Source organism: Falco biarmicus, chromosome 11, assembly GCF_023638135.1.
Source record: "Falco biarmicus isolate bFalBia1 chromosome 11, bFalBia1.pri, whole genome shotgun sequence".
NCBI classification, from domain to species: domain Eukaryota; kingdom Metazoa; phylum Chordata; class Aves; order Falconiformes; family Falconidae; genus Falco; species Falco biarmicus.
In genome coordinates, this window is record NC_079298.1 from 23310325 (window position 1) to 23327670 (window position 17346).

The window sequence follows — 17346 nt, forward strand, 5'->3', positions numbered from 1 at the left end:
TTGCAAGTACTGGCTAACTGTCACAGGAGAGTTAATTGACATGTCTCAGGGTGTCCAGCAGACCCTGCTGCACCCGAGGGCAGGAGTGCTGAGCCAGGTGGGGTCTCTTCCCTCAAAAGTGACACTTTCCAGACCTTGGCTGTACCTGGAGGTGCAGCCCACCCACCCTTAGAAGAAGGAGACAATGGATTTGGCTGGGTGCAGACCCCACAGTGTCTGTCGCTGAGGCTCTCCTGACTGCCAGCTCCTGGAAGAAGTGAAGGGAAGGCTCAGGAGGTCTCATCTCATGGCAGAAGGCAAGGCTACTCTCTCAGCACAAAAGCCGTTCTGTCCACTACCTCGCACCCTTGTTCTGTCTCCTCTGGGTCTTGAGGAGAAAAAGCTTTGACCTGACAGCTCCACACGGGAGGTCTATGCTTCAGCCTGGGAGAACAGGAGCAGGTAGCGCAGTGCATACTGAGCCACTGAAGTCTGGTTCAAACATACTTCAAAGCTTGTGGAAGCCGACAGGGGTCTTATGTATCGCTACTGATATTCACATCAATCTGGAGCACTTTGTCCAAGTCCACACAGTGGGATCTCTACAGAGTTATAAATAGACCCCAACTTTCAGGACTCCCACTCCTCTGCTATAAGTCCCTCTTACCGTTCCCTGGCTATACCTGACAGTCTTGGATATTGTGTCTTACTTTTTTCTCTGACTACAATTCACTTCACTTCTTGCTAAGGAAAAAGGAAAGATCCGTAGTCTTGCCTGGACACCGGCTCACATTTTCATCAAGCTTATCCTTCTTTCCAAGAGCACATGGGGAAGTGGACTGTCAGACAGTCAGCAGGAAGAGAAAATCTCATCAAAACAGGGCATTGCATCTCTGAAATCTCATGGAAATTTGCTCACAGATCTTTACCAACTTACATCTGCTAGATATTGCTACCCTTTTCCAGCACTCTGCATTTGTTATTACCACAGGTTCATTTCATGTCAGCTTTGTGCTGCCTGTAGACCAACTCCATACACAGCCAAACAAGGTGTTATCTGTAGAAAGATCCAGGATACACCCTGTGCCTGGATGCCTTGGAGTCCATACTAATGTTCCTATTGTTTTCAGTGAGATGAGGACAAAGCTCCATGCGTTCACTATACCTAAAGCTAAGCATAAAGTCTAACAGCAGAAACAAAGGAAAAATATAGTGCATTAAGTTTTATCCAAATTGTTGTAGGCTTTTATGGAATCATAAAGATCAGTAAAATGGGCTTTGTGTAACATACCACAACTCCAAACATAATAAAACTAAAATCAATGAACATTCTTTAAAATGAGTGAATACACCCACACAGTTCAAATTTCATTGTGTTTAGACATGCAGTAGCTGTTCTGATACATCAGCTTTGATTTTGTCTTCCCCTCCTCTCAGATATTCTTTTTACCAGGTTCCCCATACGAAATGCATTGAACACAGTGGGGGGGGGGGGGGGGGGGGAGCAGTGTTTGGTTTAAGCATTCATTAAACATCTGTAGGAGTTAATACAAAGGAAGAGTCTTTGAATAAATCTAAAAATTAGGAAATTGTACTTCTGATCTTGACTTCATCCTCATGCATCAATGAACACATTTTAATTTTGTTCATCTTTATTGTGTTTAAACCAAACACTGAAAACAACAACCCTTATGCAACTGTTATGTATCATTTCTAATGACAGGGTAGCTTTTGTTCTAAATGCACATGTAAAAAGACTTTTGCTTTAATATTCCAGTTCTTAGCTTTTCAAGTTAAAATAGTGCTTTACAAGTGATCTCTACTGATAATGACATACATTTACATTAGAATTCCAACTTGATTCTCTACCTTTCATAATCTACATATATCTTTTGTTTTGTTTCAGATTCTTTTTCTTGCAGGTAATGTAGATTTGGCTGCAGTAGACTTTTTTCCCCAAAAGAATATCCAAAAATACGTGTCTGAATAGCATAAAGTTGGAAAAACTCTTTGTCGCAGTCTGCTTAACAAAACAATTTGTTTTTCTGTTTGCAGATTATTCATGAGAAGATATCCAGGTTTTACAAATGCATTCATTATTAGAAATCCTTCTGTGAATTTCATAATTTAGGGCCAAAAGAGACTATTAGTTCATCTAGTTTGACCTCTTGTACCATATAGGTTACTACATTTCACCCATGCACTGAACTCGAAGACTTCATTAAACTAAAGTATTTCAAGTCCTCAAATTAAATTGTGCTCCACTGGTTGAGAACAAGAAAGACAAAGCTGCCAGTAATACCTAAACCCCCTCCAACAGCAAAGAATTATTCAGATGAGATATGCCCAGATCATCCCAGCAGGTGAGGCTTAAATTTAATGAGCAGTAGGACCTAGACACCTGAAGATGATCTTCGGAAAGATGATACTCTGCACCGGAGCATTCATCCACTCTGGTCCCAGGTCAGTTAAGGAAGGATTTGGGTCCCTAACCATAAATGTCTGGTGCCACTTGACACTTCATGTGAGGTAGCCTGGTGTGTCTGAATGCAGAACAGTGCAGCAGCAGGGACCCACACTCCCAGGAGCATCGGGTGACGGCAAAACATACAAGGCAGTGACAAGTGGCAGTAGACCCTCTGTTTTATGGCTGCATTGAGTCCCAAGGATGCGATTCAGCCCCACGCTACGACACCTAAGCCGAGGTGTCCCACATGTGGCTCTAGACTTCACCGGCAGTCTGTGGGACTTACACAACACACCAGAGGAGCCTAGCAAGCTGCTCAGCCTCTATCAATTCAGACACCAATGTCTGGTGAGCTGGCAGCCTCCCTGGGCTCCTTTCTCTGCCGATTAGCTCTCTATTGCCCAAATCTCACCCTGAAAGGCTCTCAAGCTTCAGAAGGACGTGAGGAAAAAGCCCAGTGAGATCTAGGCAGATATGCATGCACACAAAAACTGCCTTCCCAGACCATGACAGTGCCTGACCAAAGCCCTGAAGCACAAGGTTTCTTTAGACACATGTCATAACCCAGGAAGTGGAAACATGAGGATGGTATTGACAGCAATGCTGGCAACCCCATCAAACCCACGGCAGGACTCACCAAAACTCACCATCTGGGCTGGCTGCCCTCAGCCTGCTTTAGCAAGTGGCCTTCTGGTGGGCTATCACCCACGCGGCAGGTAGCTTATCCAGTATATTGCCTGCCATAGGGCTTGCTGGGAAAGTCTTTTCCCCTCATTGTTTGCAGTGACAAATGGAAATCGGAAATATTGCCAGTCTCCCAATTACACTCCCTTAGCCTCTCCCTCACGCAGATTGAAACTGGCCTTGTTAGTTTGGTCCTCGCCTCTTGTAGACTTTGATATTTCCTTTCCCATCATGCTGTCAGGGGGTTGCAGACCAGGCCTGGGAGGGCACAAGAACACACTCAACCCCACTTAAGAAACACTGTTTCTTCATGGCACACAGTCAAATTTCACATTGTCTGTGAAATCCAAGAGATGTGAAAATAGTGTAGTCTTGCACAGCTCTCCTCTCAGAAGTGCTAAGCAGAGAGCAGCTCCCCATAGCCCCCACAGCAATGCATTTCCATAAAAAAAAGGAATCGAGGCCTTACCAAGTATTAGAGCTCTTTAAATCATAGGTAAAACTAATCTGTATTCCAATTTGAAGACAGTCTCTGAAAGGACAAAACATGCATGTTGATAGCAGAGAAAAAAATCGAATGTCTGCTCATTGGAAAAAAAAATCCAAGAATATTTAATGTGTGAAAATAGGACTCCAGTTATGCTGTTAAGAATAATGAAATCTAGGGTGCTAAGTACTGTATGTGTCACTGTACGAGTTGAGCTGCCTGAGGCAGTTTTAATTTCTCTAGACAATTTTTCTTAAGTTTTCTTTAATTTACGCACCAAAGTATCCGTCACCTGTGGAGGAGGGGGCTGGATGGGGTCAGCTGCAGAGCTCTTCCCTCTGTAGCCAGAGATGCCGGCGGCAGGAATGTGCAGGGCAGGGGAGTGGGGTCTGGGAGCTGGGCTTGCCAGGGAGCCCCAAAACCAGAATGGAGCCCGGCAGGGCACACGCTGGCTCCTCTGAGACCTGCTGGGAGCTGCCTCGTCTCTAGTGTGATGGATTTTGGCCACAAGTTCAGCTATTCCTTCCCCTAAAGAGAAGCATAGTACTGGTCGCAGCAGCCCAAGAGGGAGAGGGAATGCGCCCCTCACCTTGGAGATAACCTCCAGACCCCAGGGCTGGTACTGAGACACATCCAGACAACAGGAATCAAAACACATACCGCCTGCTCCTAGCGCCAGCCATTGCTCAGGCTGCAGGATCAGCTGCTCTGGAGGTTTCTTTAGCTGCATAACCTGAGCTGGGCTGATCTGAAGTGCTGTAGCCGTTGTATTGAAGACCCGGAAAGAAAGTACCTACAATATTCTTAAATTGCTAATTCTAGGAATTTTTACTATCATTTTATTTTTTTTTGAGTTCCTTTGGTTTAGCCCAAATGTCCCACTTTCCAACAGCACACAAATTGGTTGCTCTAGGATCTTCAGTCATTTCTCAGCAGAGTAGACACAATGTTCCTTTCTCTGGTCAAACAAGACACACTTCAATATTAACATTTTCAAAAGTCTTGAAATGTAAGTAGCTTGCCAAGCAATATCATGCTATTACCTTGCTGGAGCATTTAGCTTTTTTTTTTTTTTTTTTTTTTTTTTTTTAATTCCATGTAGCTACTTTGCTTGTCAAGAACAGGCTGAAATTAACTTGTCAAAATTATTAAATTTGAGAGGCAAACATAATCCAAAATTGGATAGACACAAACAAGTGACAGCAGCAGGAGTATGCACTTTGGGGGACTACACAAGACACATTTGCATTTTACTGGTGAAATATGTATTTACCTCTGCAAATCACTGTGGGGCTTGCTGGAGTTTTACTTCCCGGGAGTCACTAAGCTTAAGGCAGAAGCCTCCCTGCAGAATCAAGTTTGCTCCAGCCTCTGCTGCAGGTGCCCTGCCAGGGCTTGGGAAAGGGTCTTCAGTCACCACTCCTCCACCTGCAGGAAAATGTTATTTCAGATTCGCAAAATGTTCACTGTTCGTGATCTGTTACACTGAGCTCTCACTGACTGGCCTTGACTCAGTACCCATGGAAGTACAATCGCTGCAGAAGAAACAGCGGTGTGTGCCTTCAGACAGCCACAGGTACACCCCGGGCAGCAAAGGCTGGTGCTGGCACCCTTGCAGGGTGCTCCGTGCTGAGATTTGAGGCTCCCTGACCAGGGAAAGCACAGGGATCACTAAGCGTCCTTGACTCTGCAACAAAGCCCAGCACCCTGTCGCTGGGCAGGGCGCTGCCGTGTGCAGGCAAGCTGCTGAAGGCTGCCCGAGTTCTCCATTTCACACTCCACCAGCAGCAGCGATGCCGAGGAGCTTTGCTTCCCCCTGAACCTGCCTGCCATCACTGCCCATCAGTGGGGCTTTCTTTCCCAGCAAGCCAGGGCCAGCTACGCACAGCACAGTCATGTTAACACAGACCTTGCCCATCAGCAACCAAGCCTGAAAGCACCTGATGCCCTTTTAACCAGCTCTCCATATTTAACAGCCACAAGCCAACAAACTATTGGCACAGTGACTGAAAAGCCCCCCACCCTTTTTTCCTCCTTCCCATGTTCAGGTTTCCCCATGCATAACTGCAGTTTGCAGGAGGTTCAAAAGGGCTGTGGGCAGCAGCCCCTCCCGTCCCCCCTGCTCGGCCAGGAAGGGCAGTACGACCATCTCCACCGAGCTGCAGCTCAGGCATCGTTTGGGTTCCAGGGCAGTAGCTCTGCTTGCTCAAATCGCTAAGCCAACCTCAGGTGGTTTAGACATTAAGCAGGAGCAAATTTTTATCTCGTTCTCTGAAGAAAAGGCTGCTTTTTCTGTGCTGCAAAATAACAGCAGGCTCTGCACCGTGTTTCTGACTTGTGTTGGCCATCGGCAGGCTGTGTCACCAGCCAGACCCCCTGGGCAGCATGCTCTCCCCCCGTCTTGGGCACCGCACTGGGAAGCAGGAGGCAGGTCCGGCTTCTTGCTCTTCCAGAGGGGCAAACTGCACCGCCAGCCAAGGCAGAAGCTACTCTCTGCCCATGCCACCGCCGCCCCTGCCAGGACCCCCCCTGCCACAGGGGTTGCTCCCCCCCGAGGGGCAGTGCTGGGGTGGAGGTCAGACCTCAGCCCCGATGGTAACACCCCAAGTTATTCCCTGCCAGCCCCCGGCTGCTGCCAGATGGAGGGAGGTGGCAGCAGGGCGGGAGCCTAAAAAGGTGCAAAACCAGGCAAAGCGACCTTCCTGGGAGGCGTCTGTCCAGTTCGGGTTTTGTGCCAGGGAAATACTGCACCCACCTGCCTCTGAGGACAAAATGCCGGTATCTGTGCCCGTCTCCAAGCCTTGCACTTTGCCCAAAAACTCTATTTGGATTTGTCTATATTGAGTGGATTCTTTTATATTGACTTTTGGCATAAACCAGTGCAGAAGATCAGATTCGTCATTGGCACAGTTTGACTTCCATACCCTCTCAATTTTTTTTGGCATTTATCCAAATTGCAGCAAAGATGGACCTCTTCCATGTCCTCCTTTTTCCAAACATGAAATTTGGGGTGAAACAGATTGTGCATGTTTTTCTCCATTTCAGTGCAAGATCCTCGCTTCTTTCCTGCTCCCATCAGCAACCAAAAAACATCTTCAAAACACTGATGGAAAGAAAAGACACGTGAGATAGTACATTATTCTGAATGGAGTTTCTGGAGCAGCAAAAGTTTTCAGCTCATCTACTGCTCTCTCTCTAGTTTGATTCAGAATCTAATTTGTCCAAAATTTCAACAGTGATGAACTTTCCCAAAACAGAAGCAGCAAGCTGCTTCCCACCATCACATACTTGGCCTGTATCCCATCTATCCATATGCAGCAGATGTAAATATAATTTACTGGCACAAGCATTTTTATGCACATGGCATCTTTCTAAGTCTTCTCTAGCATCCATGTGAAGAAATAAATGATTTTATTGATGCACTTGGAGGCCCCAATAACACTTCATAATGACCTATAAATGGAGGTCTTTCTTAATATGCATTGATCAATAACTCACATAATTATGTCTCATATGGTTTTGCTGAATTGTTAACAATTCTAACCAAAGCTATAATGATTCCTTATAGACAACATAAGTCTTCCAGGAGCCGCATTTTGCTGGCTTCTGTATATTGTAGACCTGCACATATACAGATTTAGTGCAGGCACCGGTTGCATCAGTTAATTTAGGACATGGCCTCTTACAGCTGTGCCCAATCATTGCAAGTAAAGCTTGCAAAGTCTCCCACCATATTAAGAGATGCTTTGGAGAGCAAATTGGAGCAAATACAGACAATATTTCTTTTCTATCCTGTGGAAATAAAATGGTTGGTAAGATGGTGCTTTAATCAGTTAGAAGACAACTATAAAGTCAGAATGAAATATTCTCGGTGGAGACAACCTGTCTGGTGGCAATGGGAAATCCTGTGTGTCAGCACATTCATTCTTGGCTTTATCCTTGCTCACTGGATGTGACTCAAAGGAAACGCTGGGCTTCAGTTTCTTCATCAGCAAAATGGGGATAATATTTCCACTTATGCAAGTCACTTTAAGTGGAAAGCACTGCATTCATGCAAGATAGCTTTATCGTGCCAGTACACCGCAGAGTTTTTTACTTTCTGCCTGGAACATTTCATAAAAATCCCTCCACATATGGAACAGAGCAAGTATTGAAGACTGCAGAAAATGTGATTTTTAGGGAGCTGACAGCACCACTTACATTCGTGCATTTTCGCGTTTCAAACACAGTCAGGTTTGGCAAGGAAATGCATGATCATCTGGTGGCTTTTATGAAATGAGCTGACCATACTTGCTCCAGGTTTCACCAGTCCCGTCACAACCCCCCTCCGCACCAGCCCTGGCCCCTGCCCAGGCTGGGGCAGCCCCCGTGCGGCCCCAGCTGCTGCCTGGGCAGCAGGACGTGGCTGGCAGGTGCCGAGCAAAGCCCTGAGCCTCGCACACGGGTTTTGGAGCAGAGACAGATCATTTAGCACTTTAAATTCCCATCAGCAAGACGGTGCTGCAGCATCGACTGTCATTCCACTGCCTGTCCATAGCAGACCAAGCAGAGTGATGCTCTAGCACCTTTGCTGCTTTGCTTCACTGAATCGGTGAGACCTGAGACCCTGCCCTTGATGGCGGGGGTCCCACTGTGCCCTGGCACACCCTCACCTCCCCGTCGACCGCGAGGGATGCTTTCCTGTCCCTGTCCCAGAGCTGTGCTGCCAAGGATGTGCACAGCCCTGCCTAGCAGCTCACTGTCCCCTTCTGGTCAGAACAGTGCCTTATTAATGGCAGAAGGCTGATATATGCTTATATAGTTCAACTTTATGCTTTCCCTCCTATATGAGCTTGGAACAAGAATGTAGACTAGTACCACGCATTGCATAGCTATCAAAGAAAGAAGAATTATATTTTAATTACTGTATTTATCTCAGAGAACACAATGATTAGTTTTTCTGATGTAAATAAACATAATAAAGGCTAACAGACTTTTGGTAGTAGAGCCATTAAACCCTCTATCTAAATACGGTCTAGATATCTGGGGTGCAATTAGGACAGCCGTGCTGAGTGCTTCTCAGGGTAAGTGTATGGATGCACTCTAACCTGAATCTAATTCTGCGCAAAGGCCAAGGCAAAGGAGTGCTATTTGTGTTGTAATGATTTAGTATAAATGGGCAACATTACATTTCTAATGCCTCTTGGTCAATGAACATGCTAGGACTTTCAGTGCCTGCTACTCAAGACCTAATTGCTTTTGGCAAATCTTTCACAAGAAAATATCATCACAGCAAGTGCAGCGCTTGTGTGTGAAGAAGCTGGACCCAAAGCAAAGCGGTGGCTATCAGGAGGATAGGACACATGATACGAGAACTTTTGTAGCAAACTGCAAAATTCAGGTATCAGTATTAGGCCTCCACTTGTAAAAACAGAGCTGAACAAATAATTCAAGATGAATAATTTATTTGATTAATTTTGTCTCTCCTTGCTCAGGGAATATATATAAGCCAATCACACCATCTTGAATTTATTTGTTATTCAAATATATTCAGCGACTTTCTTTTCACTATATTTTTTTACTCTATGGATTAATCAGAATATTTAAAAATACACAGTTTTCCTGTGATTGGCCAGACATGCCACATGACACTACTTTTCTTCTGCGAGCAAGTGAGTATGCCAGCACTTCTGGAGTAATCCTTATGCATGCAAAATTGAAAATTCAGTTTTGACAAATATTTGCATGTGCATCTTCGGAATTCACTTGCTGCCAAGAAAACTGTCAGTAAAATTCAGCACCTCTTAAATTTGTAAAATGTGAGAACTAAAACATGCATTTTAACATTTGCATTTAATTTCATTTTATTTTTTTTTTTTTTCAGTTTCATCTGGAAGTTTTAGAACATTGTATTTTCCCTTAAAAGATGCAACATTGCCTACCAGGACTGTGTTATTGGGTTTGAGCCACTTGTCTTAATATTACTTGGCTCAGCCAACGGTCTGTTGCCCTGAAAGCCTGTAGTTGTCTAAACGGGCAAATGCCTCATGCATTGTGTGCAAGGCTTTCAGGTCAGGGTGTTTTTACCTTGACGAATGATATGTGCATTATTCCTGCATCATAAAATCCTTTAATTATTGAAAAATTCTTATCCTGTCATTAAGAAAAAGCAGATTTGAGAACAACTCAGTGAAAGCATAAATTATGATGTTAGTATCAAACATGGGTGAAGGGAAAGGCCAATCCACCAGAGAAAATTTTCTTCTCAACTTTTTGATTAATCAGGTGCAAGGCACCTGATAAAGGAGCCCTCATTTATCTGATGTGGTGTTTTGTGCAGTGCCCCCTTTCAGGGCAGAGCCCAAGTAAGGGATTCCCAGGAACCTCTTACACTACCTCAAGACCTCAACCCCATGTCTCTGCAAACATTTACAAGCACACCGACATACTTCAGGTAGCAATTGCCCAGCTCTGGTGTAACAGATACAGGGGGCTGTATGTGCATGTGCGTGTTTCCCTGAGAACTAATACAACTATCTGCAGGATTTATGTGTTAATATATCCTTTGGTTTATCCTTAAAGCAGCCTCCAAATGCTCATGTGCAAGGACATGAAAAAAATTTAGGGGCTGTCTAATCTGCAATTACATCTGACCCACTGTTGACTCAGGGTGGGAGTGAAACAGAACATATCCCTAATTGCACTTTGCAGAAATATTTAGGTGGAAACTGTCTGCAGAGAGATATTTGTTAAGGCATCTGTAGCAGTCAACAGCAGAGCTTGGCATGGCCACTGCTCTCTTGGCTGCACCCTGCCACCCATGCAAGGCCACCATGTCCTCTCCTACCAATGACAGCTGGTCCTGCCTGGCCGATGAGGCAGATGGCATACTTTGGGGCACCTTAAAATCACAACAACCAAAACCTGGCCCAGACAGTGGGAGAGTTTTCTGCTGGTGAAGACAAGCAGGGGGGCAGCTAGCTAGCTCTTTTGGGCCAGCAAGGGCCAGAAGCACAACTGTAAAACTGTGGTGGGTAATAGGGTATTAACTCATTGAGTAAACAGAACTGGCGCTTCAGTTACCAAATAGGATGATTTAAATGGCTTAATTTACACATCACAGCAAGCTCTGCCTACTGCAAATCAATAAATTTGCATAGGCTCTTAAAGTAATCAGTAACATGCTCTTGCATATATTTTTTAAATAGGTACAAAATTCCTTAATGAAAGCCAGAATCCCATCATAAGCTCAGTTTGTAGTTCACCTGCTAGTTATATTTATGAGAAAAGATGAATATATTAAGGCCTGGAGCTAAGCAGCAGCTTTGCAGCTCATTTTCTGCAGACAGTAGGACAGCAGGACAGCGGGCTCCCACAGGCCCAGGTAAAGCCCCCTCCTGCCACCCCACAGTGCCCTGGCACAGGCAGAGCCTAGTGAGCACTCACGGCAGGAGCAGAGGAAGAAACACGGCAGGGATACCCTCTGTGTACACCCCTGCCCAGGGCACGGGCACACGGAGGGAGGGATGGACAGGTGGGCAGAGGTCAACTTCCAATAGGAATAGCCTTTATCCAGGTCCAGCACCTTTTTCCACAACATTTCTTATTTCTTTTTCCCTTTGTTCTGGCTGGGATCAGAAGTAGAAGCTCCAAAATGCCACCAGCAAAGCTGCCCTGGCAGTGGAGGTGGGCACAGCTCCCGAGAAAGCCCGTTCTCACCAAGGTACCAAAGTGATATTGCCTGTTGAAGGTTAAAAACGTTTGACATAGGCATCCTGGCACTCAGGGTCTCACCTGAGCCAAGGCAAACCTCAGATGTTTTCGAGTTATCCCCACAATTAGCCAGGACAGCTGTAGGGTGGCTTTGTGCTTGCACCGGGTCTTCTGCTCCCCACCCTCATGCCAGTGCCCCCACATGCACAGCCACAGTGAGGACTGACCCCTGCAGGGCTTGAGGAACGGGCACAAACCAGTGTGGGAATCTTACAGCTTTGCTGGATCATGGAAAGCCGCTGCACCAACGGGTCAGAGGGGCAGGCACGGGGCTGTCCCAGGCTGTGCTGCAGCAGCCAAACGTGCTTCCAGCAGCAGCTCCACCCAGGCATGGTGCAGCCCAGGATCTGACCACAGGAACACTCTGCTCAGTCTAGTCCTTCTGTGTCCAGCTGGAAAAAAAGTATAAAATATCCAGATTAAAAAAGATTGAGAGGCAAAGATTCTGTGCTTTTAGCTGTGCAATGACTAGGGGCTTTGAAGTTAATTTTTAAGCAAATATTTCTCTTCTATGCTAAAATTAAAAGGAAAGTTTTTAAACAGAGAAACAAAATGAGGGCAGAGGATAGAAAAAGCATGGGTGCTTATGCCAAAAGCGTGCTGGTTTTGCTGCTGCAGCAGGGGTGGCCTCTTGCTCTTGGGGTGTGCAGGGCCAGGGAGCACAGGGCTTGGCATGAGCCAGCCTTAGGTGCTGACCAGCATTTGAATGCCTTGACTTGCTTTCTCCTGCGCTTGTCATGATGCTGTGGGTCACCACCAGCTGTCTCAGGGGGAATACAAGCTTCTTCTTATTCAGGTGTAGTGCAAGACCTCTTCTGAATACCAAGGACATCCTTTTTGCCCTAGAAGAGCTCTGGTTAAGGAGCTGAGGAGCTGGAGCAGACTCAGATGATTGTCTCTCTTCTCCCTGTTGCCTCCGGCAGGACTGTTACCAGCCTCAAATCTTGGAGCAAATGCCCCTTGCTGATCCCTGGCTCAGCACCCCTCACTGTCTCTGCTGGGATGGGGTTGCTGCAGTTCCAGTTAGCCCATGCCTTACTGGACTTAGCAGAGAGCAGGTCTGTGGGTGGAGGACTATGGAGGCACCTCTGAAGAACAGCTCAACCCTTCATCCTGCTCCCTGCCCTCCGTACGTGGCCCCATACAGGGCCTGATGGGCACAGTCTCCTGACTCAGACCACTATTGCCATCTAGAAATGATGCAGATAATTAATGGATGTGGAAGAGGCGTCACTATTACAGACATGTTTCCTGGCAAGGTACTATTCTGCTGTCCCTCATTTTTTTGCATTTCTCATACTCAATTTGTTTTTTATTTGATTGGGTTTTTTTAATATTTATTACTCATGGCTGAATGTTGGGTTATGATATGTCAAACTTGACAAAACTTCAAGCAGAGGGAATGATAAAAAGTATCTTGAAAATCATATTTGCCCCTTAATAATTTAATTCGGTAGAAAGGGAAATCAAAGCATCACAAATTGATTGCTGTGAAACAAATTACAATTATTTCCACACATCCAAATAAATCTACTAATTTTAGGCATCTGACTTCAGGCATTAGATGGAATATGCAAATGCACACATTGAAATGATGGCCGCGTCTCTAGAGCTACTTACTTATTTCTCTGTTCTTACTAGATGCTCAATAGTTTCAGACTGCTATTGAGACATGCAGTAAATTAGCTGCTCTTAAGCATCACCTGTTAAAAATATTAAAAAGCATGGCTGTAAAGCACAGCTGACAGCTTTAGGCATCCAGCACTAGCTTATCCTTTCCTGAAAGGCAGACTCTAATGTCCACAGTCACCCTCACCAAATCTGCTTCCAATTAGGTCATTCTGTTCTACCAGCCATTAACTGAAGCCCTCTGCCCTGCTCTACCTTTTAGAAAGACAGCAGCGTGCAATGAAACCTCCCTGTTGAACACAAGTTTTCCATATACATTTTACGAAGTGTACTTGTTCAGCTGTCACACTGCTTCACATAAGAGAAGTCATCTGATATTGTTACTGACATGATAGCCTAGTGTGGCATTTAATATTAGGCTTTATATAACTCACAGGGATGGCAGAGCAATCTCAGGTAATCAAAATAAATGAAGACAGCCTGAATAATGCATTTGTTAAATCTAAATAACATACAGTGGGCACCTTTAAAGTGTTTTCCAGGAAAATGTGACTCAGGTGCAATATTGATTGAGAAGATAAAGACAGGTGGTTTTGATTCCTATATTATGGAAGCAGAGAGGACTTTGATAATGTAACAATCATCTTTTGTTATTTTGCTGCAGTCCAATACAGCTAGAATCAATTTTTCATTGTACTCATTTACTGGAAAAGGGGATAACGGCAAGGACAACACAGCTTTAATAGAAAGAATAAGTCATGATTTAATTCAGATGTTGTAGTACAACTACAAGTTGGAAGATATATTTATATGTACGGAAACAGTACAAAGGAGCCTGCATGCTTTCGAATAGAAGTCATGGCTCTGCATTTCTATTTATCGGTAGTTAGGTGGAATGAGGCAGCATTATCCTGACAGCAATAAGAAGCAAGAACCTTTTAAAGTGGAAAAAGATAGCTGTAGGATTATGAGCAATCTTTATAGAAAAATAAAATAAAGGGCAATAGTAAAAGGGCACATTTAGGTCTTCATTAATATTTGTATTTAAGTAAAAATGACAAGCAGAAAAATCCAAAGAAAGGCTAAGTTCACAATTCAATGTAATGCTTTTCTGCACAATTGAGATCTTTCTCAAAGATCTCAGATATTTTTGATAAATTTTGTTCTCATGGAAAGTACTCAGGATGATGATAAAATAATGATTTTTTTTCTGGCAAAATAGATTGCTTCATGACTTCTTGAATGAAACACAAATCTAAGAGTGATAGTGTTTGGGGCTGGATTAGTCTCCTGGGGTTGCATCCAGTGTATGAAATTTCATAGCTTTTCCAAGGAGTTCAATAGTGCTCTTCTCTGTGGCGAGACACTGCCGAATGACCCCTGAAAAAACACCCCACAGACTGTGCTTTAGAATGCTACCAGTGAAAGCTGCCAGGACTTAATTTAGCTCAGGTATAGCCCAGAAATATTCCGCATGGCATATTTCTGAGCAGTGCTCATTAGGCCAGCCTAAGTCTGAATTTCAGCACAGACTTTGGAGGAAATCAGGATCCAAAGTCAAGCTTTAGAGCTGGGTTTTACTGCAGGTAATAGACCTGCAGCTGAAACTCAGCCTCTCCTTTTAATGAGCACCTTCTACAGAAAAGTAGACAAACGGGGTAAAATCCTTCCCTGGAATTTCAGGCTTTTCTTTAAGAAGAGTCTGATCTAGTCCTAACTCCTTGTAAGCTGAGCCCACATTCCTCCCTGATGAGCAAAGAGAAAATAAAGAGTAAAACAAGAAAAATCAGAGAGAAAAATTAACCCCTTCCCCAGCAGCAGCAACTTCTTACCCATGTTTCCTAGTTTGTTTAAGCTGATGAGAGGAATCAGAATCAGCTGCAGCTTGACTGGAGCAGCTCCGGGAGGCATTTCCAGCCTCCAGAGGACACCTGGGATTTACACCAATGACCCTGCACCAACTCTGTACAGCTCCTGAGACGCTGGGAGGCCTCGGGCAAGTCCCCTTGGCCCCTGCCAACAGAGGTACCTGCTGGGTTGTTAGTGAGCAAGGTGCAGGGAGATGCAGGGCTCCAGTCACTGGAAGACCAGAAGGTGCAGCATGAAGACAGCTAGGGAGGGTCACAGGTATCCTGCCAGGCAGAAGCTGAGCCATCCCAGCTCGGCACAGCTGACTGCTCCAGGGGCACTGCACTGCAGGCACCTGGGATCCCAGGCACAGTGAGGCTGGCCTCAGACCATAACGAGCTTGCCCTAAAACTGCGAAGATTTATAAGAGACTTCATACTTTTCTCCCCAAGCCACAGGGCAGGTGCTGTGTGAAACTCTAACCTCCGGGACTTACTTGCACCCAGCTAGTCTGACCATGCCAGAGATCTCCCAGAATGGCAAGATCCTTGGGGAGGCCGGAAGCGCTCTGAGCATAGCATCAGTGACTGTGGATCTGCTGACTTGAGTGGGCTTAAGATAACGGTACAGGGACAGCTGTTGTGTCTGCCATCTCTTCACAGCCTTTGAGCATGCTGCCATGGGGAGAGAAGTTATTTGATTAGGTTTTTCTTGGGCTGAGAAGAGACCAGCATGTCAACAGTCCTATACAAGAGGGCAAAAATGCAGTCTCACTGCCTACCCCCTAACCCAGCAAGGCCTTCATTTCTGATCCTATAGTGATCCACACTGCTAGATAATGAAGAGTGGTGGCATATCTACCACCTCTTCCTTTACCATCACAGTCCACAGCTGGCTGTCTCCCTGACACACATCTGCACGGACAAACAGCTATAGCCCCTTTTCACACACACTTTTCAAGGCTGAGGCATTCGGAGAAATGAGATCCTGCTCACTGCCTATGCAGCAGCTACAGTGACACCTGACAATTGTGAATTACCTTATACATATACACACATATATATTTATACGGGATATATTCCTTTTGACAGGGAAATGGAAAGCCTACTCTTCATCTTTGTTAAAAGGGAAAATCCAGCATTGCCCATTTCCCCATCCTTGCAGAGAGAGGTACCTTTATGGGTAAACATCTCTCTCTTCACTCCCTTTACCTCTTCCTCACCTTTATTTTTCAATTCTGTCTCCAGTGGCTTTCTCTTGGTTAAAGGTTTATTGATACAGATGCCTACTCTCAGAATTACATGGTCCAGGTAGGAATTCCATGTAGAACCAGATCTTCTTGGAGAGGAGGGGGCATTCAGGTTAGTGCTGATCAAATTACACAAACTCACATCAGATTTTTCTCTTAGTCATTAGTTTGGAGGACGTAGCTACCCAGCTCCGATCTAGCAACCACATCAGCATGGTGAAAGCCATGCCCTTCCAGACACTGCTTTGAGTTCCCAGAAGATTCTAATTAAGAAATTAAGTAGAATTAATTTTAAACTTAAGTTAAACTTAACACTGCTATAGGAAGATGGGGTAAAATTATTAGCAAACTTCATACCTTGGGTTCTGTGCCACTGTGAAAGCGGTCTGTGATCTGAGGCATGTTAGCAGGCACGCTTCTGGGCTAGAAAGAATCAAAGATTCACTTCCTTACATATATAGGTGCTTCAATTTCCTGGCAAGAAAATAAAACTGATACAAAGCACACAAAGGACCCCAATATCAGCGAGAATGTCACTAGTAGTGCAATGCATTAAAGAAGGGCATTGCAACAAATCAAGTTCCTAAGCGTGACTTTCCCTTTCATGCAGAGAATGGACTGATTCGTTCCCCAAACAATGGAAAATTTCGCGGAGGCTCTGGAACAGATTGCTCTGTTTGCTCCATTACTCACAGATCAGCTTGCCACATGCAGCAACAAAGGCAAGGGCTAAACTCATCTTATTTGTTGTCCACATTTTATGAAAAAATAATCTAGCTCATAGGAAATGAGGTGCTTCAAGAACTTGAAGTGAAAGCATTTCTGCCAGCATGGATTCAGCCTCAATATGACTCATATGATCTGTGCACTACTATTTTATGCTATGTTGATCCATCTAGGAATAATAGTGAAGACTTTACTGAATCTGCTTTACTGCTAGGAAAAACACACTTAGGCTGTGCTGTCTGACTGTACTTCGACTTGAGTTACAAATCTCAGCAGGACACAGCTATTGCATTTTTTGGGCATGGGCAGGCCTGTTGTATGACATACGATATCAGTAGTTCAGTGACACAGTTCTGGGTCCCAAGAGGAAAGTAACATTTCTGCATCCCTAGCATTTCCTTGCATCCATGTCATACCCATTTTTGATTTTTTTGGCTGCCACCACTTGGCACTAGTGGACCATCATTTAAACATGTAAAAGCAAGTGAAATGTATTGTATGTTACTTATTCAATACTATCAGCAC